A 17,491-nucleotide genomic window follows, 5' to 3' on the forward strand; every position below is an offset into this window, starting at 1 on the left:
CCAAACTATACCCAATGAAAATGTCCTTTAAGAATGCTAGTAAAAGATGCAAACTGGTGCATACAGAATGGATAAACAGCAAGGTCCTACTGTATAAGACAGGGAAATATATTCAATATCCTGTGATAAACCATAATGGAAAAGAATATGAAAAAGAATGTATATACATGTATAACTGAGTCACTTTGCTGTACAGTGCTAATTAACATTGTAAATCAACTATACTTCAATAAAAAAAATTTTTTAAAAAGGAATGCTAGTAAAATAACATTTTCAGGCAAACAAAAAAAACAAGAAAGCCACTTCTGGACCCACACAAAAGGAAATATCAAAAGGTGTCCTATAGGCAAAAGGAAAATAATCCCAGGTAGAATATTAAAAATTTAAGAAATAAAGGAATTAAGAGAGAAAAAAGTAGAAAATAAATATTGATTGTATAAAACAATAACACTAATATCTTGCAGGGCTTAAAATACAGACAAAATTAAATATGCAGATAGAATTAAATATACAACAATAATAGGTCAGGATGAGTATAAATGGAGTTAAAGAATTCTTGGATTTTCTTGAAAGGTTCTTGAATTTTCTTGGAAAAGATGAAAGTACTTATTTATATTAAACTTCGTTAAGTCAAGGACAGATTGTAATCTGTGATCAAGAGTAAATATTAGGGGCTTCCCTGGTGGCGCAGTGGTTGAGAGTCCGCCTACCGATTCAGGGGACACGGGTTCGTGCCCCAGTCTGGGAAGATCCCACATGCCGTGGAGTGGCTGGGCCCGTGAGCCATGGCCACTGAGCCTGTGCGACCGGAGCCTGTGCTCCGCAACGGGAGAGGCCACAACAGTGAGAGGCCCGTGTACCGCAAAAAAAAAAAAAAAGAGTAAATATTAGAAGCATAGTAAAATATTTTATAATTAACCTATTAATAGAGAAAAATGAATAATAAAAATACTTTAATTCAAAAGAAGGCAAGAAGAAAGAAGTTGAAAACAAGTAGGAAGATCATAGATTTATAACAAACTATTTCAGTAATTACATTAAATGTAAGCATCTAAATGTTCCATGTAAAAGCTAACAAATTAACGGAACCCAAGGAGGGAGACGTTGGAACGCCCAATCTATAGCTGGTAGGTCAGAAGCACAGGTGACAACCTGGGCTTCCGACTGGCATTCGAAGTGGGGGGTGGAGGGAGCACAGTCGTAAGATTGAACTCATAACCTGTGGAATCTATGCTATCTCTAGGAAGATAGTATCAGAATTAAGCTGAATTGTAGGACAGCCAGCCGGAGTCTGGGAGCTGCTTGGTGGCATGGGGGAAATGCCTCTTCCCACATGGAAAATGGATCCAAGAACCCAAAAAAGTGTTGGAGAAAATGTAGAGCAAGTAGAACTCTCATATACTGCTGCTGGGAATGTAAAATGGTACAACTACTTTGGAAAACAGTTTGTTACTTACAGTTAAACATATACCTAAGGTATAACCCAGCCATTCTACTCCAAGGTATTTACCAGAGAGAAAGGAAAGCATATATTCACACAAAAACTCATACACAAATGTCTGCAGCAAGAAGGGATCTGTCTAAGAGGGGCTTTGGAGGTGCTGGCTATGTTTTATTTTTTGACCTGGGTGGAGGATACATGGGTGTGTTCATTTTGTGATAATTCTTTAGAATTTGTTCACTTTTCTGTATGTTTGTTATTTAAAATAATGTAGAAGTTTTTGCAAGCCTATAAAAAATCCCTAAAATATCACTAAATCAAAATATTTGTTGCTCCTTTAAGTATATAATACAAAAATATCATCACCATATAACTAGTGGTGACATTTAAATTGAGGGCTAGCAACTGAGGAGAGAGTAATTTATGTGAAGGAAGCAGTTTAAAAAAAAATTTAGGTTTATGTTCTTGCCTGAAAATATGAAGAGTAAAACCTTGCTTTTCTCAGTTGTGTGGCAAAGTGCATCCGTTTCATTATTGTGAGGTATTTCCAATAGGAGCGAAATAAACATGGTTTGCAATAACAACACCCAAAGTGTGTGTGTATCCACATCTGAAGTTGGCTTAAAATTTGAATTTAAAGAAAGTGACAAAAACAGCAGGGACAATAAATACCTTGCACATAGTTTTAAAAGTTAGTTGCAGAAGAAATAGTTCTTAGTAGAAATTTAAAACAAGGGATATGGAGGGGGGAAAGTCTTATTTATTGATATTTATTTATAGCCTCCAATGTTAAAAAAAGATTTAAAGTGACTTAACAGGGAAGAATAAGTGTACATAAAAAAAGTCCAGGGCTTCCCTGGTGGCGCAGTGGTTGAGAGTCCACCTGCTGATGCAGGGGACACGGGTTCGTGCCCAGGTCCGGGAAGATCCCACATGAGGTGGAGCGGCTGGGGCCGTGAGCCATGGCCGCTGAGCCTGCGCGTCCGGAGCCTGTGCTCCGCAACGGGAGAGGCCACAACAGTGAGAAGCCCGCGTACCGCAAAAAAAAAAAAAAGTTCATAAAATAGGGATGAAAAAAGGAAAGCAGTGATTTTTTTTGTAAGTAGAAATGAATATGCCAACCAAAAGACTGCCAGAAATATGTTTCCAATTCAGATTTTTCCCCTGAGCCCCAGCCTTATATAATCCTATTTCCTGTTGGACTTGAATTATGATATACTTGTATTTTAAAGTGCTTCAACATAGACAGTGTTCTGTGTATATTTGTATTAGTAAATTTAAGCTGTACTTTAGGTGTTATCAGTTAACCTAATCAGGAATCTATATCCTAGGGGTGGTCAGCTAGTGCTCTAATCAAGAATTCCATCTCCAAGGGCAGAAACAGAGACACAGATGCAGAGAACAAACGATGGACACCAAGGGGGGAAAGTGGTGGAGGTGGGTGGTGGTGGTGTGATGAATTGGGAGATTGTGATTGACATATATACACTGATATGTATAAAATGTATAACTAATAAGAATCTGCTGTATAAAAAAAAAATTCAAAAAAAAAGAATTCCAGCTCCAGCTGCAACTATTACATGTGCTTCTGTTATCTTTATCTTTGATCAACACTAGAGGTTTACTAATTAGCATAATGAATGCTAAAAAACAAGTTTTCACTGGTAAATGAATAGCCCAGAGGATATTAGAAATGAGCTCTCAATGGAGAAATTAGTGGTATTTCATTGATATTTATTGGATAAAATACTTTTGAGACACTCTCCTCCCTCACAAGAATAGAGAATCAGAAAATAGCAGAGCCCATAGTCTGTTTCTTTATGGACAGTGCTTTAGATTTGATACTCAAATAGTCCAATAGTCCTCTACTTAGTGCAACCACTGGGACTGAGGACTCTAGTTGCCGCACGTACCTGTTCCAGGTGAACCTTTTATGAAGATGTCATTGTGACAGCTAATAAGACAGAGTCCTAAGACTCTATCAACCTTACACAACAGTTTATATGACTTATCTTGTGCCTGCTTGCTGATAAATTCTTAACTTAAACATAAAAGTCTGTGTGTATGGCAGAAATTGAACTAAGACTTGCCATAAATGTAACCTGATATCAGTCTATAGAAAAATAGTTGACCCTCAGCCACCTTAGATTTTTGAGTCCTTACTATCATGAACCAAAAAGAACCTAATAGTTAATGCAAAAACAAATTGGCTTAGGTCAGCTCACAGCTTGCAACTGATGTCCTCTCAAATGCAGAAAGCCAAAACTACACTCAGGCTACCCTACCTCCAGCATGATATTCCTTCTGTTTCCTTTTTTCCTAAATTAATAGGCCTACCATTTATCTTGTCTTCCAAGCCAAAATCTGGTGTCATCCTGATATCATCCCTGCCTCACTCAATATAATTTCCTATGTGCCAATACTGCTCTAACTTGGTTTTTTAATGTATTAAGTAACTGAAGCTTTACCGTAGGATATGATGAAGAAATGAAAGCATCAAGCTTAAGAAGTACCCTTAGGTCACACAGCTACTAAGAGGGAGAACCAAGATTCAAACCTAGGCAACCTGGCTGCAGAACATGCACTCACCCAAAACTCCTATCAGTTTTACCTTCTTAAATATATTCATCTATATAGCCTCATCCCCAAGCCCACAACCACCCCTTATTTCAGGCATCATTTCTTGCCTAAATAATTATGAGAGCCTCTGGTCTGAGACCTGTCTGATTCATTTGTACTATATGTATAAAGTGCAAATTATATCATGGTATTCACCTACTTTAACCCTTCAAAGGTTTTGCCATCACCACAGTATGATGGCTGAACTCCTTGGCAAAGTTCATAGGGCCCTTATGATCTGGTTGGTCCAACTTTCCCCACTCAGATCTGCCCCTCCCCGCATAGCACTCCAGACCTGAGCTACCTTTTGCAACCTTTGTAAAGGCCCAAGAACTCTCTCCTAGTCCTTGATACTAATAATGCTCTTGCTGTTCCCTCTATTTGGACTGCCTTCCCCTCCTTATCTACTTGAAGAAATGGTATCCATCCTTCAAGACGCAAACCCTCTGTGATAGCTTACATATACCTCCACAGAATTAGTCAGCCTTTCCACTGCATTCCAACAGAACTCCTACACTTGGTTTTATTATAGCGTGTGGACTCATATTTCTTCTATTAGCATTCCTAAAGGGCAGGTGCCACATCTTACTCATCTTTGTAACACTGGTACCTGGACTCTAGCAGCCATGCAAATAAATATGTATTCAATAATATAAACGGGTGATTGATGGAGCTACCGTATTCAGGTGAAAGACTTGGCTCTGGGCTTCCAGGCAGCCATGGCAAAAGAAATGGGGGAGGGAGAGGAGGAAGAAGAAGAAGAAAGAGGAGGAGGAGGAAGAAGGAGGGGAGGAGGGGGGAGGAGGAGGGGGGAAAGGAAGAAGGGGGAAGAAGAGGAGGGAGTGAAGGAAGGAAAGGAAAAGAAACACACAGTATTATATTACTTCCAATTAAAGGTTACTATAAAAAAAAGACATAAATTCTGCCTTTGCTATGCTGCTTTTGAACTGCAGTGAAAGTAGAGTCAGAGAAACTGAAACTGTCATCAGAATGTGTTGTTAGCATCTGAGATTTCACAGAATAGTCTGGAAGGGGACAGTGAGTCCAGGACTGAGAATGGCTGCAGTGCCATTGAAGCTTCTTCCAGTCTCTGTGCTGAATCCAGGTAATACCTCGATAAGCAAAACCAAACAAAGCCCCTGCCCTCTCAGAGTTTTCTTGCTAACTGGGGGAAGAAGAAGGGATCAGTGAAAATCTAATCAGGAAAACAAAAACCACCTCTGCTCGACCTCTGCGTCGTTCCCTTCCCAGGTGATGATCTCAAAAACAGTCCCTAACTAACATGCCAATCTCCATCTCAGAGGCTGCTCCCTGGGAGCTCAACCTGTGACACTAGCACGTAATTCACTTGGAACAGAATGAGGCCTGAGAAGTCTCCCTGAGTCCCAATGTGTTCACTGCTTTTGGACTTCACTCGGGGTTGCAGAGGCAAACTAGTAACAGCCAGCATTTACTCAGTATTTACATGTGTCAAACAATTTACACGTTAACTCATTTAATATTTACAGCTTCATTTGACAGATGAGGAAATTGAGGAACAGAAAGATTAAGAAACTTGATAAAGATCATACATCTGGTATGTAGTGGTGCCAAGTTACAAACCCAGATACTCTGCTAAGGAAGCCCTTTTCCTTATCTCATCACTATACTTCCTCTCATGCACGTGGTTGCGGTGAATGGCTGTTTTCCTGTGTTGGTGAAGGTCCATCCCCAGGTAGATATACCCACATTCTCTCGGTGGAAGCAGATTTTTGGAAGAAAATTGTACATGCTTTCTATGAATAGATTTATCTTTCTTACTGTGTTCTGCTTATACTAATACCAATATTACCTTGCGTTAATTAGAGACACAGCCTAGAAGGGATGAAACAGACAGACCTAGAATTAAATATATGTTGGAATAACTCACAGAAAATGTAGGACCCAAGTAGACTATCAACAGGCAAATGTATAGGTACATTAAAAATTATTCCTAACCCTTTTTAAATTTGATTTAAAAAATTTTTTGGTTTTATAAAGTTATAATTGACATATAGGAATTGTTTATATTTAAGGTGTACAACTTGTTTTGATATCAAAACATTGTATACATTGTGAAATTATCACCACAATCAAGCTAATTAACATATCCATGACCTCACTTAATCACTATTTTTCTTTGTTTCTCTCTTGCTTTTTCTTTCTTTCTTTTGATAGTGAGAACACTTAAGATCTACCTTCTTAGTGAACTTCAGGTACACAATACAGTATTGTTAACTGTAGTCACCATGCTGTTCCAATGAGACAACACCTCTTGCCTGTTAGGATGGCCATTATCTAAAAGACAAGGGATAACAAGTGTTGGTGAGGGTGTGGAGAAAAGGGAACCCTTGTGCACTGTTGGTGGGAATGGAAATTGGTGCAGTCACTATGGAAAACAGTATGGAGCTTCCTCAAAAACTTAAAAATTAAATTGCCCTATGCAATCCCACTTCTGGATATATATCTGAAAGAAATAAAATGACTATCTCAGCGAGGTATCTGCACTCCCACGTTCATTGCAGCATTATTCACAGTAGCCAAGAGACAGAAACAACATTAATATCTGTCCGTGGATAAATGGATACAGAAAAGATGGTGTATATATAACAATGAAATGTTATTTGGCCTTTAAAAAGAAGGAAATCCTGCCATTTGCAACAATGTGAACGAACCTGGAAGATATTATGCTCAAGGTAACAAGGCAGACACAGAAAGACAAATATTGCATGGATCTCATTTTTATGTGGAATCTAAAATAGTCAAACTCACAGAAGCAGAGAGTAGAATGGTAGTTGCCGGGGTGAAGGAGAGAGGGAAATGGGAGATGCTGGTCAAAGGGTAAACTTTAAATTATGCAAGATGAATGAGTTCTGGAGATCTAATATATTCTTAACTTTTTAATTGCAATAATAGGTAAAAGTGTAGCCTTTGTCAAACTCGTGGCTAAATGATGGGGTATTCCATACAGTATATTCCAAAGGCCAAGGAATGGATGGTTTGCAATTACCATGACTTGTCTATTTCCTGTTTCCACTTCTAGAAAAATATAGATTTGATAGAATTCAATAAAAAACTAGTATGTGAGAAAAAACAATAAAGCAAACCTACTAAAAAGGTCTAATTGGCTTGGTCTTTCAGGTCCAGTTTCCTTTTGAGGCTGGGACAGGGTCCTAAATACATTCTTGATCGTGTTATTACTCATATAATTACATGACAACAAAATAAGTTCTTTATATGTGTTTTCTTTTTCAGCCTCTATGGCATGAAATAAACATGAAGCTGTCAAAGAGAATAAACCGAGACAGGCTAAACTAATTTGCCACTGATGATAGTCATTATAAACAACCTGAATACTGTTCCACCTCACTGGGATTTTAATAATCTGTCAAAAAACAACTATATTTTAAAATCTGCATATGGAATCATGGGACATGAGGAAGAAATGAAGGTACAGTTAGTGAAGTCAACAGAAATATCCTCAATCCTGACACCAAGTCAAAAAAGCCACATTGGGATTAATTTCTTTAAGCTCCTCTCCTCTCTCCCTCCTTCAAATTCCATCCCCATGCAAACAATTATTGCTAGCCCATTCCTTCCTCAATATTTATGAATACTTCTCAGTGTTTTTAGAAAATTGTGTCTTTTTAGGACCAGCTAGAGGCAAAATTATTAAATAGGACGAGCTATTCTTTCATTTTAAAACTGAGAATACCCAGTGTTGATGAAGATCTGCACTTAAATGTAAAGTCTTAAATATTCCTGGTGAGAATGTACAGTTCTTTTGAAAATCAAGTTATTAATAATTATACTCCACTCCTGAGAAGATACTCTAGTATAATCATCCTAAAGATGGAAAAAAAACTTTATGCACAAAGACGTTCATTATGGTGATGCTATTTCTAATAGGAAAACATGGAAATAAACTAAATGTCCAACAATATGGGAATGGCTAAATAAAATATGATGCAGCACACAGGGAAATAGTATGAGCTATCGTAAATTAAATTTGACAAATTTTTATAACACACACACATGTGCACACACACACACACACACACACAGAAACAAATGTGGTATTGACAAACTATAGAAATGATCCCTGAAAGTATAGTCTTCAAAGGTGGTACTGAAATCAAGCAGGACTGAGTGGGTCCTTCCTGGGGACAGACCGCCACATCCCCCCTGCCTGCCTCTTGTTTGTAGAAAAGCTTTAGCCACCCAGGCCTTCCCCGAGTTCCAAAGAGCAAACTGAATCAGAGGAGAAAATGCAGAAGCAAAGGAAAACAGTCAAGCAAGAAAAAGTAATAATAGGTTAGCCATAAAACAAAGGCAAAGAATTTAGTTCCTCCTCAAGGGCGATAGATAATATCCTGAGCCGTGTCCTTGAGTTGTTTTGCAGATACTAAAACCCCCACCAGTCAAAGAAGTTAACTGCATGCTGACCACCAGCACGTAGACTCCAGATGGGTTGGGGCCAAAAAACTGATAACTGAAATTTCTGAAAGACCACCCTGTTACCTTGCCACCGACCAATGAGAAGGATGTCCACCAGCTGATCATACACCCATAAACAAGGTGATCTTCTTCCTCACCTTGCCTCTAAAATGTTTCCCTGAAAACCTTTGGGGAGATCCAGTTTTTTGAGCATGAGCTGCCTGTTCTCCTTGCCTAGCCCCATGTTGGACACCTTGCAATAAATGTTATACTTTCCTTCACCAGGACCCAGTGTCAGTAGATTGGCTTTACTGTGCACAGAAGAGCAGACCCAAATTTGATTCAGTAAATGTTATTCAGCCCTTAAAAAGAAGGAAATCCTGCCATCTGTAACAATGTGAACGAACCTGGAAGATATTAAGCTAAATGTAACAAGGCAAACACAGAAAGAAATATTGCATGGATCTCCTTTTTAATAATTAAATTAAATAATGCTAAAACAATGGACTCCAAATGGAAATTTAGATATAATTTAGATCCCTACTTTATATTGTATACAAAGACTAAAAACCACATGGATTAAAAGATGTAAACATGAAGAAAAATCTGAAACTTTTGCAGGGAGATATAGTAGTATAACATTATGATCTGAAGTTAGAAAAGGATTTCTCAAATAAGATAGAAAAAAAGCCAAACTGTAAAGAAAAAGATTGATAAATTCAATTACATTGAAATTTAAAAACCCATATGGCAAAAAATAAAGTGAAAAAGTAAGCCACAGACTGAGAGAAGACATTTCCTTTTTTCCCCCAGCTTTATTGAGATATAATTGACATATACAGTTGTATAAGTTTAAGGTATACAACATGATAATCTGACATACATATACTGAAAAATAATTGCCACAATAAGATTAGTTAACACCTCACATAGTTACCATTTTTTTGTGTGGTGAAAACTTTTTAAATCTACTCAGTGGGCTTCCCTGGTGGCGCAGTGGTTAGGAATCTGCCTGCCAGCACAGGGGACAAGGGTTCGAGCCCTGGTCCGGGAAGATCCCACATGCCGCAGAGCAGCTAAGCCCGTGAGCCACAACTACTGAGCAGGCGCTCTAGAGCCCGCGAGCCACAATTACTGAAGCCCGCGCGCCTAGAGCCCGTGCTCCGCAACAAGAGAAGCCACCGCGATGAGAAGCCTGCGCACTGCAACTAAGACCTAACGCAGCCAAAAACAAAATTAATTTAATTAAATTAAATAATTAATTTTAAAAAAGAATTATAGAATCTACTCAGTTAGCAACTTTCAGGTACACAATACAGTACTGCTAACTACTGCCACCATGATGTATATTTGATCCCCAGAACTTATGCATATTATAACTGGAAGTTTGTGCCTTTTGACCACCTTCACTCACTTTTCCCACCCCACCCCTGCCCCTGGCAACCACCAATTTACCCTGTTTCCATGAGTTTTGGGGGTTTATTTAGATTCCACATATAAGGGAGATCATAGTATTTATTTCTGCCTGACTTATTTCACTTAGCATTATGCCCTCAAAATACTACCTTGAGGGCAGTATTTTGTTTCTTTTTTTTTTTTCTTTTGGCTGCGCCATGCGGCACATGGGATTTTAGCTCCCCAACCAGGTATCGAAGCCACAACCCCTGCAGTGAAAGCATGGAGTCTTAACCACTGGACCTCCAGGGAAGTCCCTTCTTTTTTATGGTTGAACTCTCTCTATATGTCACATTTTCTTTATTCATATATCCTTTAATGGACACTTCAGGTTGCTTCCATGTCTTGGCTATTGTAAATAATGCTGCTATGAACATGAGAGTGCAGATATCTCTATGTGATTTCATTTTCCTTGTATATATACCCAGGAGTGGGATTGCTAGATCATATGGTAGTTCTATTTTTAACTTTTTGAAAAACCTCCATATTGTTTTCCACAGTGGCTATACCAATATATGTTTCTACCAATGGTACACAAGTGTCCTTTTCTCCACATTCCCACCAGCACTTGTTATCTCTTGTCTTTTTGATAATAGCCATTCTAATAGGTGTGAGGTGATATCTCATTGTGGTTTTGATTTGCATTTCCCTGATGATTAGTGATGTTGAGCATCTTTTCATGTACCTGTTGGCCATTTGTATTTCTTCTTTGGAAAAATGTCTATTCAGGTCCTTTGCCCATTTCTTAATTGGATTATTTGGAGGTTTTGCTATCGAGTTGTATGAGATCCTTATATATTTTGGATACTTATCAGATATATGATTTGAAAATATTTTCTCTCATTCCATAGTTTGCCTTTTCATTTTGTTGATTGTTTCTTTGGCGGTGCAGAAGCTTTTTAGTGTGATGTAGTTCTACTTGTTTATTTTTGTTTTTATTGCTTGTGGTTTTGGTATCGTATCTGAAAAATCATTGCCAAGACAAATATCAAGGATCTTACCTCCTACATTTTCTTCTAGAAGTCTTACAATTTCAGGTGTTACATTTACGTCTTTAATCCATTTTGAGTTAATTTTTGTGAGTGGTAAAAGATAGGGGGGCAGTTTAATTCTTTTGCATGTGGATATCCAGTTTTCCCAACACTATTTATTGAAGAGACTATCTTTTCCCCATTGAGTATTCTTGGCTCCCTTGTCAAATATTTGTTGACTGTACATGTGTGGGTTTGTTTCTGAGCTCTTTATTCTGTTCCACTGGTCTATGTATCTGTTTTTTTGCCAGTATCATACTGTTTGTTTAATAGCTTTGTAGGACAGTTTGAAATCAGGAAGTCTGAGGCCTCCAGCTTTGTTCTTCTTTCTCAGGATTGCTTTGGCTATTCAGGGTCTTTTGTAGTTTCATCTGTGTGTTCAAGCAGGGCTTCTGGGTGGGCTCCCTGGTGGGGCAGGGCTGCTGGCTGTGTTCCATGGTCAGTTGGGGCCACTAGCTGGGCTCCACAGTCACCTCTAGTCAGGTGGGGCTGCAGGCTGTGTTTGCTGGAAGTGTAGTGCCACTGGTTGGATGCCACAATTGGGCAGGGCTGGGGTGGCCATGCACCACAACCTCTCCTGATTGGGTGGGGCCTTAGACTGTGCCACTGGCTGGATTCTGGAATTCAGGAGGAGCTGCAGGCCCCCAGTGATCCCTGCGAAGTAAGACCCCAGTGAGCCTCCCAAGAAGCATCTCATAGTGCTGGGGAAGCTGAAGGTCCACCTTGGGTTCTCTTTTTCCCACTGGAGAAACCATTGGGCCCTCTTGGTGTGACAGGCACTGTGCTGGCCTGGGGGAGGGGCAATGCAGTCAAAGTGTAGTTGCTCCTTTCACCCTTCAGATGCCATCTATCTCGGTCTCTACTGTCCAAGGGAGTGCTTTAACTTCACTCCCATGTTCTAGGACCTTCACAGTGGTATTTTATCTGTGGGCCGTTGCTAATTGGTCTTCTTGTGATGGGAGCGGGGAAGGGGGGCTCTGAATTGAGGAACACCCAAGTCACCATCTTAATAAAATCACTCCTAAGATATTTCAACATCAGTTTGTATCTTGAACATATAAATTAATATGAGAAACCTAAATTGCACAAATAGAAAAGGTACAAACGTTGTTAACAGGTAGTTTGTAGAAGAAAAAATTCAAATGGCTGATAAGCCGAAGAAAAGATGCTTAACCTCACGAATAATGAAGGAAATGCAAATTAAAACCAGAGTAAGATACTATTCCCTATTTGAAAATCTGGCAAAAGATTAAAAAGTCTAATCTTTTTAATCAGCTGAGATGTTAAGAGAAAGAAACTCTCATGCATCGCTAATGTGCTCTGGGTTAGGGCTCTAGGAGAAGACAGTCCAACTAAGTCTCCATTTTGCTTTCCAGAAAACCAGATTTCTAGAGACAACTCCTCCCTTTCTGTAGCATAATAATCTCTTATTAATGGTGAGAATGTCAAGTCAAGGAGAAAGGGGAATTAGTACAACTGTATGCTGGTAAGAAGGTTAAGAAGTCTTCAAGGCAAAAGATATTTTAGCCCTCCCTTAAATCTCACCAATGATCAACTGCCAGCCTCTAAGCAAACCAGACCTTTCCCTTCCTGTGCCTATCATGAGACTAATTCTTCTCTCCCAGCCCCCTCTGAACTGAATCCCACAGGTCTAGTCAACTTGAATGAACTGGAAAAATAAGTGACTCATCTCCTTTCTGCCAGACAGAAATGAGAAGAAAACTTTGAGTCCTTATCAAGGCAGTTACCTCAGTGTTTACCTTCGGGTAATAAAGGGACAGCCATGAAGAGGCAAATGGTCCAGCACCAGACCCTCTGCTTGTTCCCAGCAGACCCCAACAGGGAACAGTTAGGAAGGGAGGATGAAGGAAATGAACCGATACCACCAGGCATAATAGTGTAGCAGACTGACTCTGTGGAGAGTACCACATCTTACAAATTATGAGGCAGTTAGGGATATTATTTTTCCTTCTCCTTATGGGTCTTGGAGGGAATTCATATTTGTCCGTAAAAGAAATGCGTGTGCTCCTGGGCACATATCCAGAGAAAACCCTAATTTGAAAAGATACATGCACCCCAGTGTTCATTGCAGCACTATTTACAATAGCCAAGACATGGAAGCAACTTAAACGTCCATCAACAGACGAATGGATAAAGAAGATGTGGCACATATATACAATGGAATATTACTCAGCCATAAAAAGAAACGAAATTGGGTCATTTGTAGAGATGTGGATGGACTTAGAGACTGTCATACAGAGTGAAGTAACTCAGGAAGAGGAAAAGCAAACATCATATATTAACACATATATGTGGAATCTAGAAAAGTGGTACAGATGAACTGGCTTGCAAGGCAGAAATAGAGACACAGACGTAGAGAATAAACATATGGACACCAAGGGGAGAAAGGCAGGGGTGGGATGAATTGGGAGATTGGGATTGACATACATACACTAATATGTATAACATAGATAACTAGGGCTTCCCTGGTGGCGCAGTGGTTAAGAATCCGCCTGCCAATGCAGGGGACACAGGTTTGAGCCCTGGTCCGGGAAGATCCCACATGCCACAGAGCAACTAAGCATACGAGCCACAACTACTGCGCCCACATGCCACAACTACTGAAGCCCACATGCCTAGAGCCCGTGCTCCACAACAAGAAAAGACACCACAGTGAGAAGCCCGCACGCAGCAACGAAGACCCAACGCAGCCAAAAATAAATAAATAAATAAATAAATTTATAAAATAGATAACTAATGAGAACCTGCTGTATAGCACAGGGAACATCTACTTCACCTCGCTGTACAGTAGAAACTAACACAACATTATAAAACAACTCTACCCCAATTTTTTAAAAAGTCATTAAACAATTTTTTAAAAATGATCCCACAAGTTGCAATGAAGATCCCAGCACAGCCAAATAAATAAATAAACTTTTTTTAAGAAAGAAAAAAAAGAAGAAGTGTGTGTGGGTATGAGTTTGGGAGAGGAAACTGGAGTAACTCAACTCATAACTGGTTTTAAGATCTCTTTTGATGAAGACACAAAAGGGAGAACCCCACCCACTCTGGACCACAGTGTGAGACTTGGATTACCAAAATCCCTCCTCCATCTAGACAGTTCTATTGTGTTCAGATCTACTATCTCATCTCCCCTGGGTCAGGGGAGGTGGGTGCTGCCACTACTTTAGGCCCAAACACTCAGACTTAGGAAAATAGATTCCCAAGAGGGAAAGAGGGAAGAGGAATGGTTCCTAGGATGAGATCAATTCCTATGGATAGGTGTAAGGTTTCCCAAACAGCATTTGGAGATTCTCATGGGGAGGTAAATTAGAAGAAGAAAGTATATGAAACAGGAATAATCCTGAGGACAGGGGTATACTCATAAAAGGATTCTATCAGTTTCCTTGCCTCTTCCAGCTTCTGGTGGCTGTTAACATTCCTCCACTTAAGGCCACATCACTCCAATCTCTGCCACCACCTTCACGTTATCTTCTCGTATAAGTGTATAATCTCCTTTTGCTCTCTCTCTTAAAAAGACACTTGTGAATAGATTTAAGGTCCACTAAGTAATCCAGGATAATCTCCTTGTGTCAAGATCCTTAGTCCAATCACGTCTGCAGAGAGTTTTTTTTTTAATAAGGTGACATTTACAGGTTCCAGGGATTAGGATCTGATATCTTTGTGTGACTATTATTCATCTTATTACAGGCACTCTCCTGTGAAGGATTTAATTTATTGAATGTTTTCCTCTTAGATCCTCTAAAAGGTCATATTTATCAAACAGATTTAAGATTTCAACTCCTACCTTTTAATTTCCTTTAACTGTTCCACAACTTTTCAGCAAAGAAAGTCAAATACACATCTACCCTGTGTGAGGTGTGGGTAACAGAGTGGAGAATAAATAAATACGACAGGAGATGAGAAGGATGCCTTGTCCATATCAGACTCTCTGCTTGTCCCTTTACAGAGAAGAAGCAGTCTGCCAATGGGATGTGTCTGAGAGTCCCCGGAAGTGATCAGCGGTCACAGGGTGCGTACGGAGGAGCAGTCATGGCAGAGTTAAAGCAAAGGAGAAAACCATGAGATGCTAAAGATCATGTTCCAAATTGATAACCAAATAGGGGCTGCAAATAAAAGCTTCCAACTTTCCACCTTATGTTGGAGCAAGCTGTCCCTGGAAAGGGAGTACAGGTAAATTCATATGTTGCATGAGTCTCCTAAATGGAATAAAAACTTTATCCCAGGACTTAAATGCTTTAATAATAATCTTGCTTCCATCCCCTTTCACCCTTTCCTAGTTTCACACCCTCTCTCTCTTTCTCTTTGTCTCTGTCTCTCTGTCTCTGTGTGTGTCACACAGACACACAGATATACACATACACACACACACACACACACACACAGCCCCTTGTCTCCTGGCAACAACAGTTAACTCAAACAAGGCTATCCAAAATCATTATCTACTTCTGCCTTTCTCACCACCACCATTACAAACATCACTCAAAACCAAAAGAAAAAAAAAAATAGCTTGATTCCACACAATGCCTGACCATGGAAAATGACAGATTGAGATATAGTGCCTTGCATGTGCTGCCAACGGTGATACTGTTATAGTGAATTCATCATCCTGACACGTTCATACTCTGACAGTGCTGTCTTATCACGCCCCGTGCTGCCTAAGCTGCGCAGCTCAGAGCAGCATCAGCCCTTACATCTCCCCTAAATGTTCTGCCACATGCTGGTGAGTGTTCAACACTGCCTGGGTGAGGAAAATGAAGTGCATGAGGACGAGGGCAAAGGGGTGTTGATACCTGATTGAAATGGAAGCTAAATGGCTCTTCTCATCTGGGCTTTTCTGAGGAGGGGCTCCTGAGCAAGGCCATTGACATCAGCTTTGCTAACACTGATGAATAGGCTGGTCATACAAGACTCTATTTGAAACAGAAGAGATTGTCCTGAATGATGCAATTACTAGGAGATGAGAAGAACTCTCACCCCCTCAACACTGATGAGTTAACAGTCCACTGCGTGCCAGGGAAATCAAGTGTCAACAGAAACCCATACATCCCTATCCCTGCCCCTCCACCCCGCACTCCTCCCAACCTTTGCCAAAAACAAAAGACAAATCCAGCAGTTCTTTAGTGACGACCGCAAGACACTAGTGTCCACTCTGGAGTGAGCAAAACCTATTATCTTTGTTTGGGTTCCCTAGAAGCAGACTCTATGGCAACCATTCAAGTGCAAGTTCGGGAGGTGCAGGAAGCACTGACTGTCTCCAGCAGGTGACTGGGAAGTGAGAGAGGGAAGGGAAGAAAGGCAATGAAAGTGTGATGGCAAGCTACCTACCAGCACAGGGGGTGACTGGCATCTAATCCCATGGGGAAACTGGGAAACAGTATCAAACACACATTCCCAGGCCACCCCACTAGAGAGGCAAGGGGGTGGGGGATTTGTCCCCAAACTCCTGTCAGCCATTGGTTGAGGGTTGCTCCCTGGAGGGATGAATTCCTGGGTATTTCTGGTCCAGCACTTCTGGTCATCTTTGGACAGGTCACTAATTCCAGCCTGCTAGGCAAGGGACAGCATTACCCCACAACCAGCCCCAGAGAAACTGCCGATTAAGTTAGTGATGTCAATAGCCACTAACATCAAACCCTAAATATGGTTTTAGCTATACCACTGAAGAAAAAAGTCTGGCCACACACAAAAACAAGCACTATGCTAAGACTCAATGTCCAAAAGAGGGCTTCCCTACTGTCCTAGGATTACAGTTCTAGGTAGCATGCTATGCACTTTGGGCACCGGAGGAAACACTCATAATGACTTGGACCCATCACTTTTCATTTTGCACAAGAACAAGTGTACAGGTTTTTTCCCATGTCGCTCAGGCAGCTCCATTCTCAGCCAGCCAAGCTGGGGATGGCTGCAAGGAAAATTGTGAAGGAGCTAAGTTTGCTTTAGTCTTCTCAGCCTCCTCCTTCTGGGGCCCCTTCCTACCCAAACCCCTCAAAACCCTTTCAAAATCACCAAAGGTTCTGATAATAGTCATTTAAACCTAAGTGTAAGTGTAACTTCCACTCACTCCACAAATACTTAATAACTCACCTTATTTTAGGCCTGACACTGTGCTGGATGTTGGGAATCTAGAAATATAACTCACAGTCCTGGTCTCTACACTATGATAAGGACTAGGATTACAACATACAGAACGACGGGCTTCCCTGGTGGCGCAGTGGTTGAGAGTCTGCCTGCCGATGCAGGGGACACGGGTTCGTGCCCCGGTCCGGGAGGATACCGCATGCCACGGAGCGGCTGGGCCCGTGAGCCATGGCCGCTGAGCCTGCACGTCCAGAGCCTGTGCTCCACAACGGGAGAGGCCACAACAGGGAGAGGCCCGTGTACCGTAAAAAATAAAAATAAAAAAAAATACAGAACGATATAAGAGCCTTGGGGAGTGGCTACTAGGAAGTGTTTCTCCAATTAGTGA

This window comes from Mesoplodon bidens (genome assembly GCF_964165515.1).
Source record: "Mesoplodon bidens genome assembly, chromosome: 1".
NCBI lineage: Eukaryota > Metazoa > Chordata > Mammalia > Artiodactyla > Ziphiidae > Mesoplodon > Mesoplodon bidens.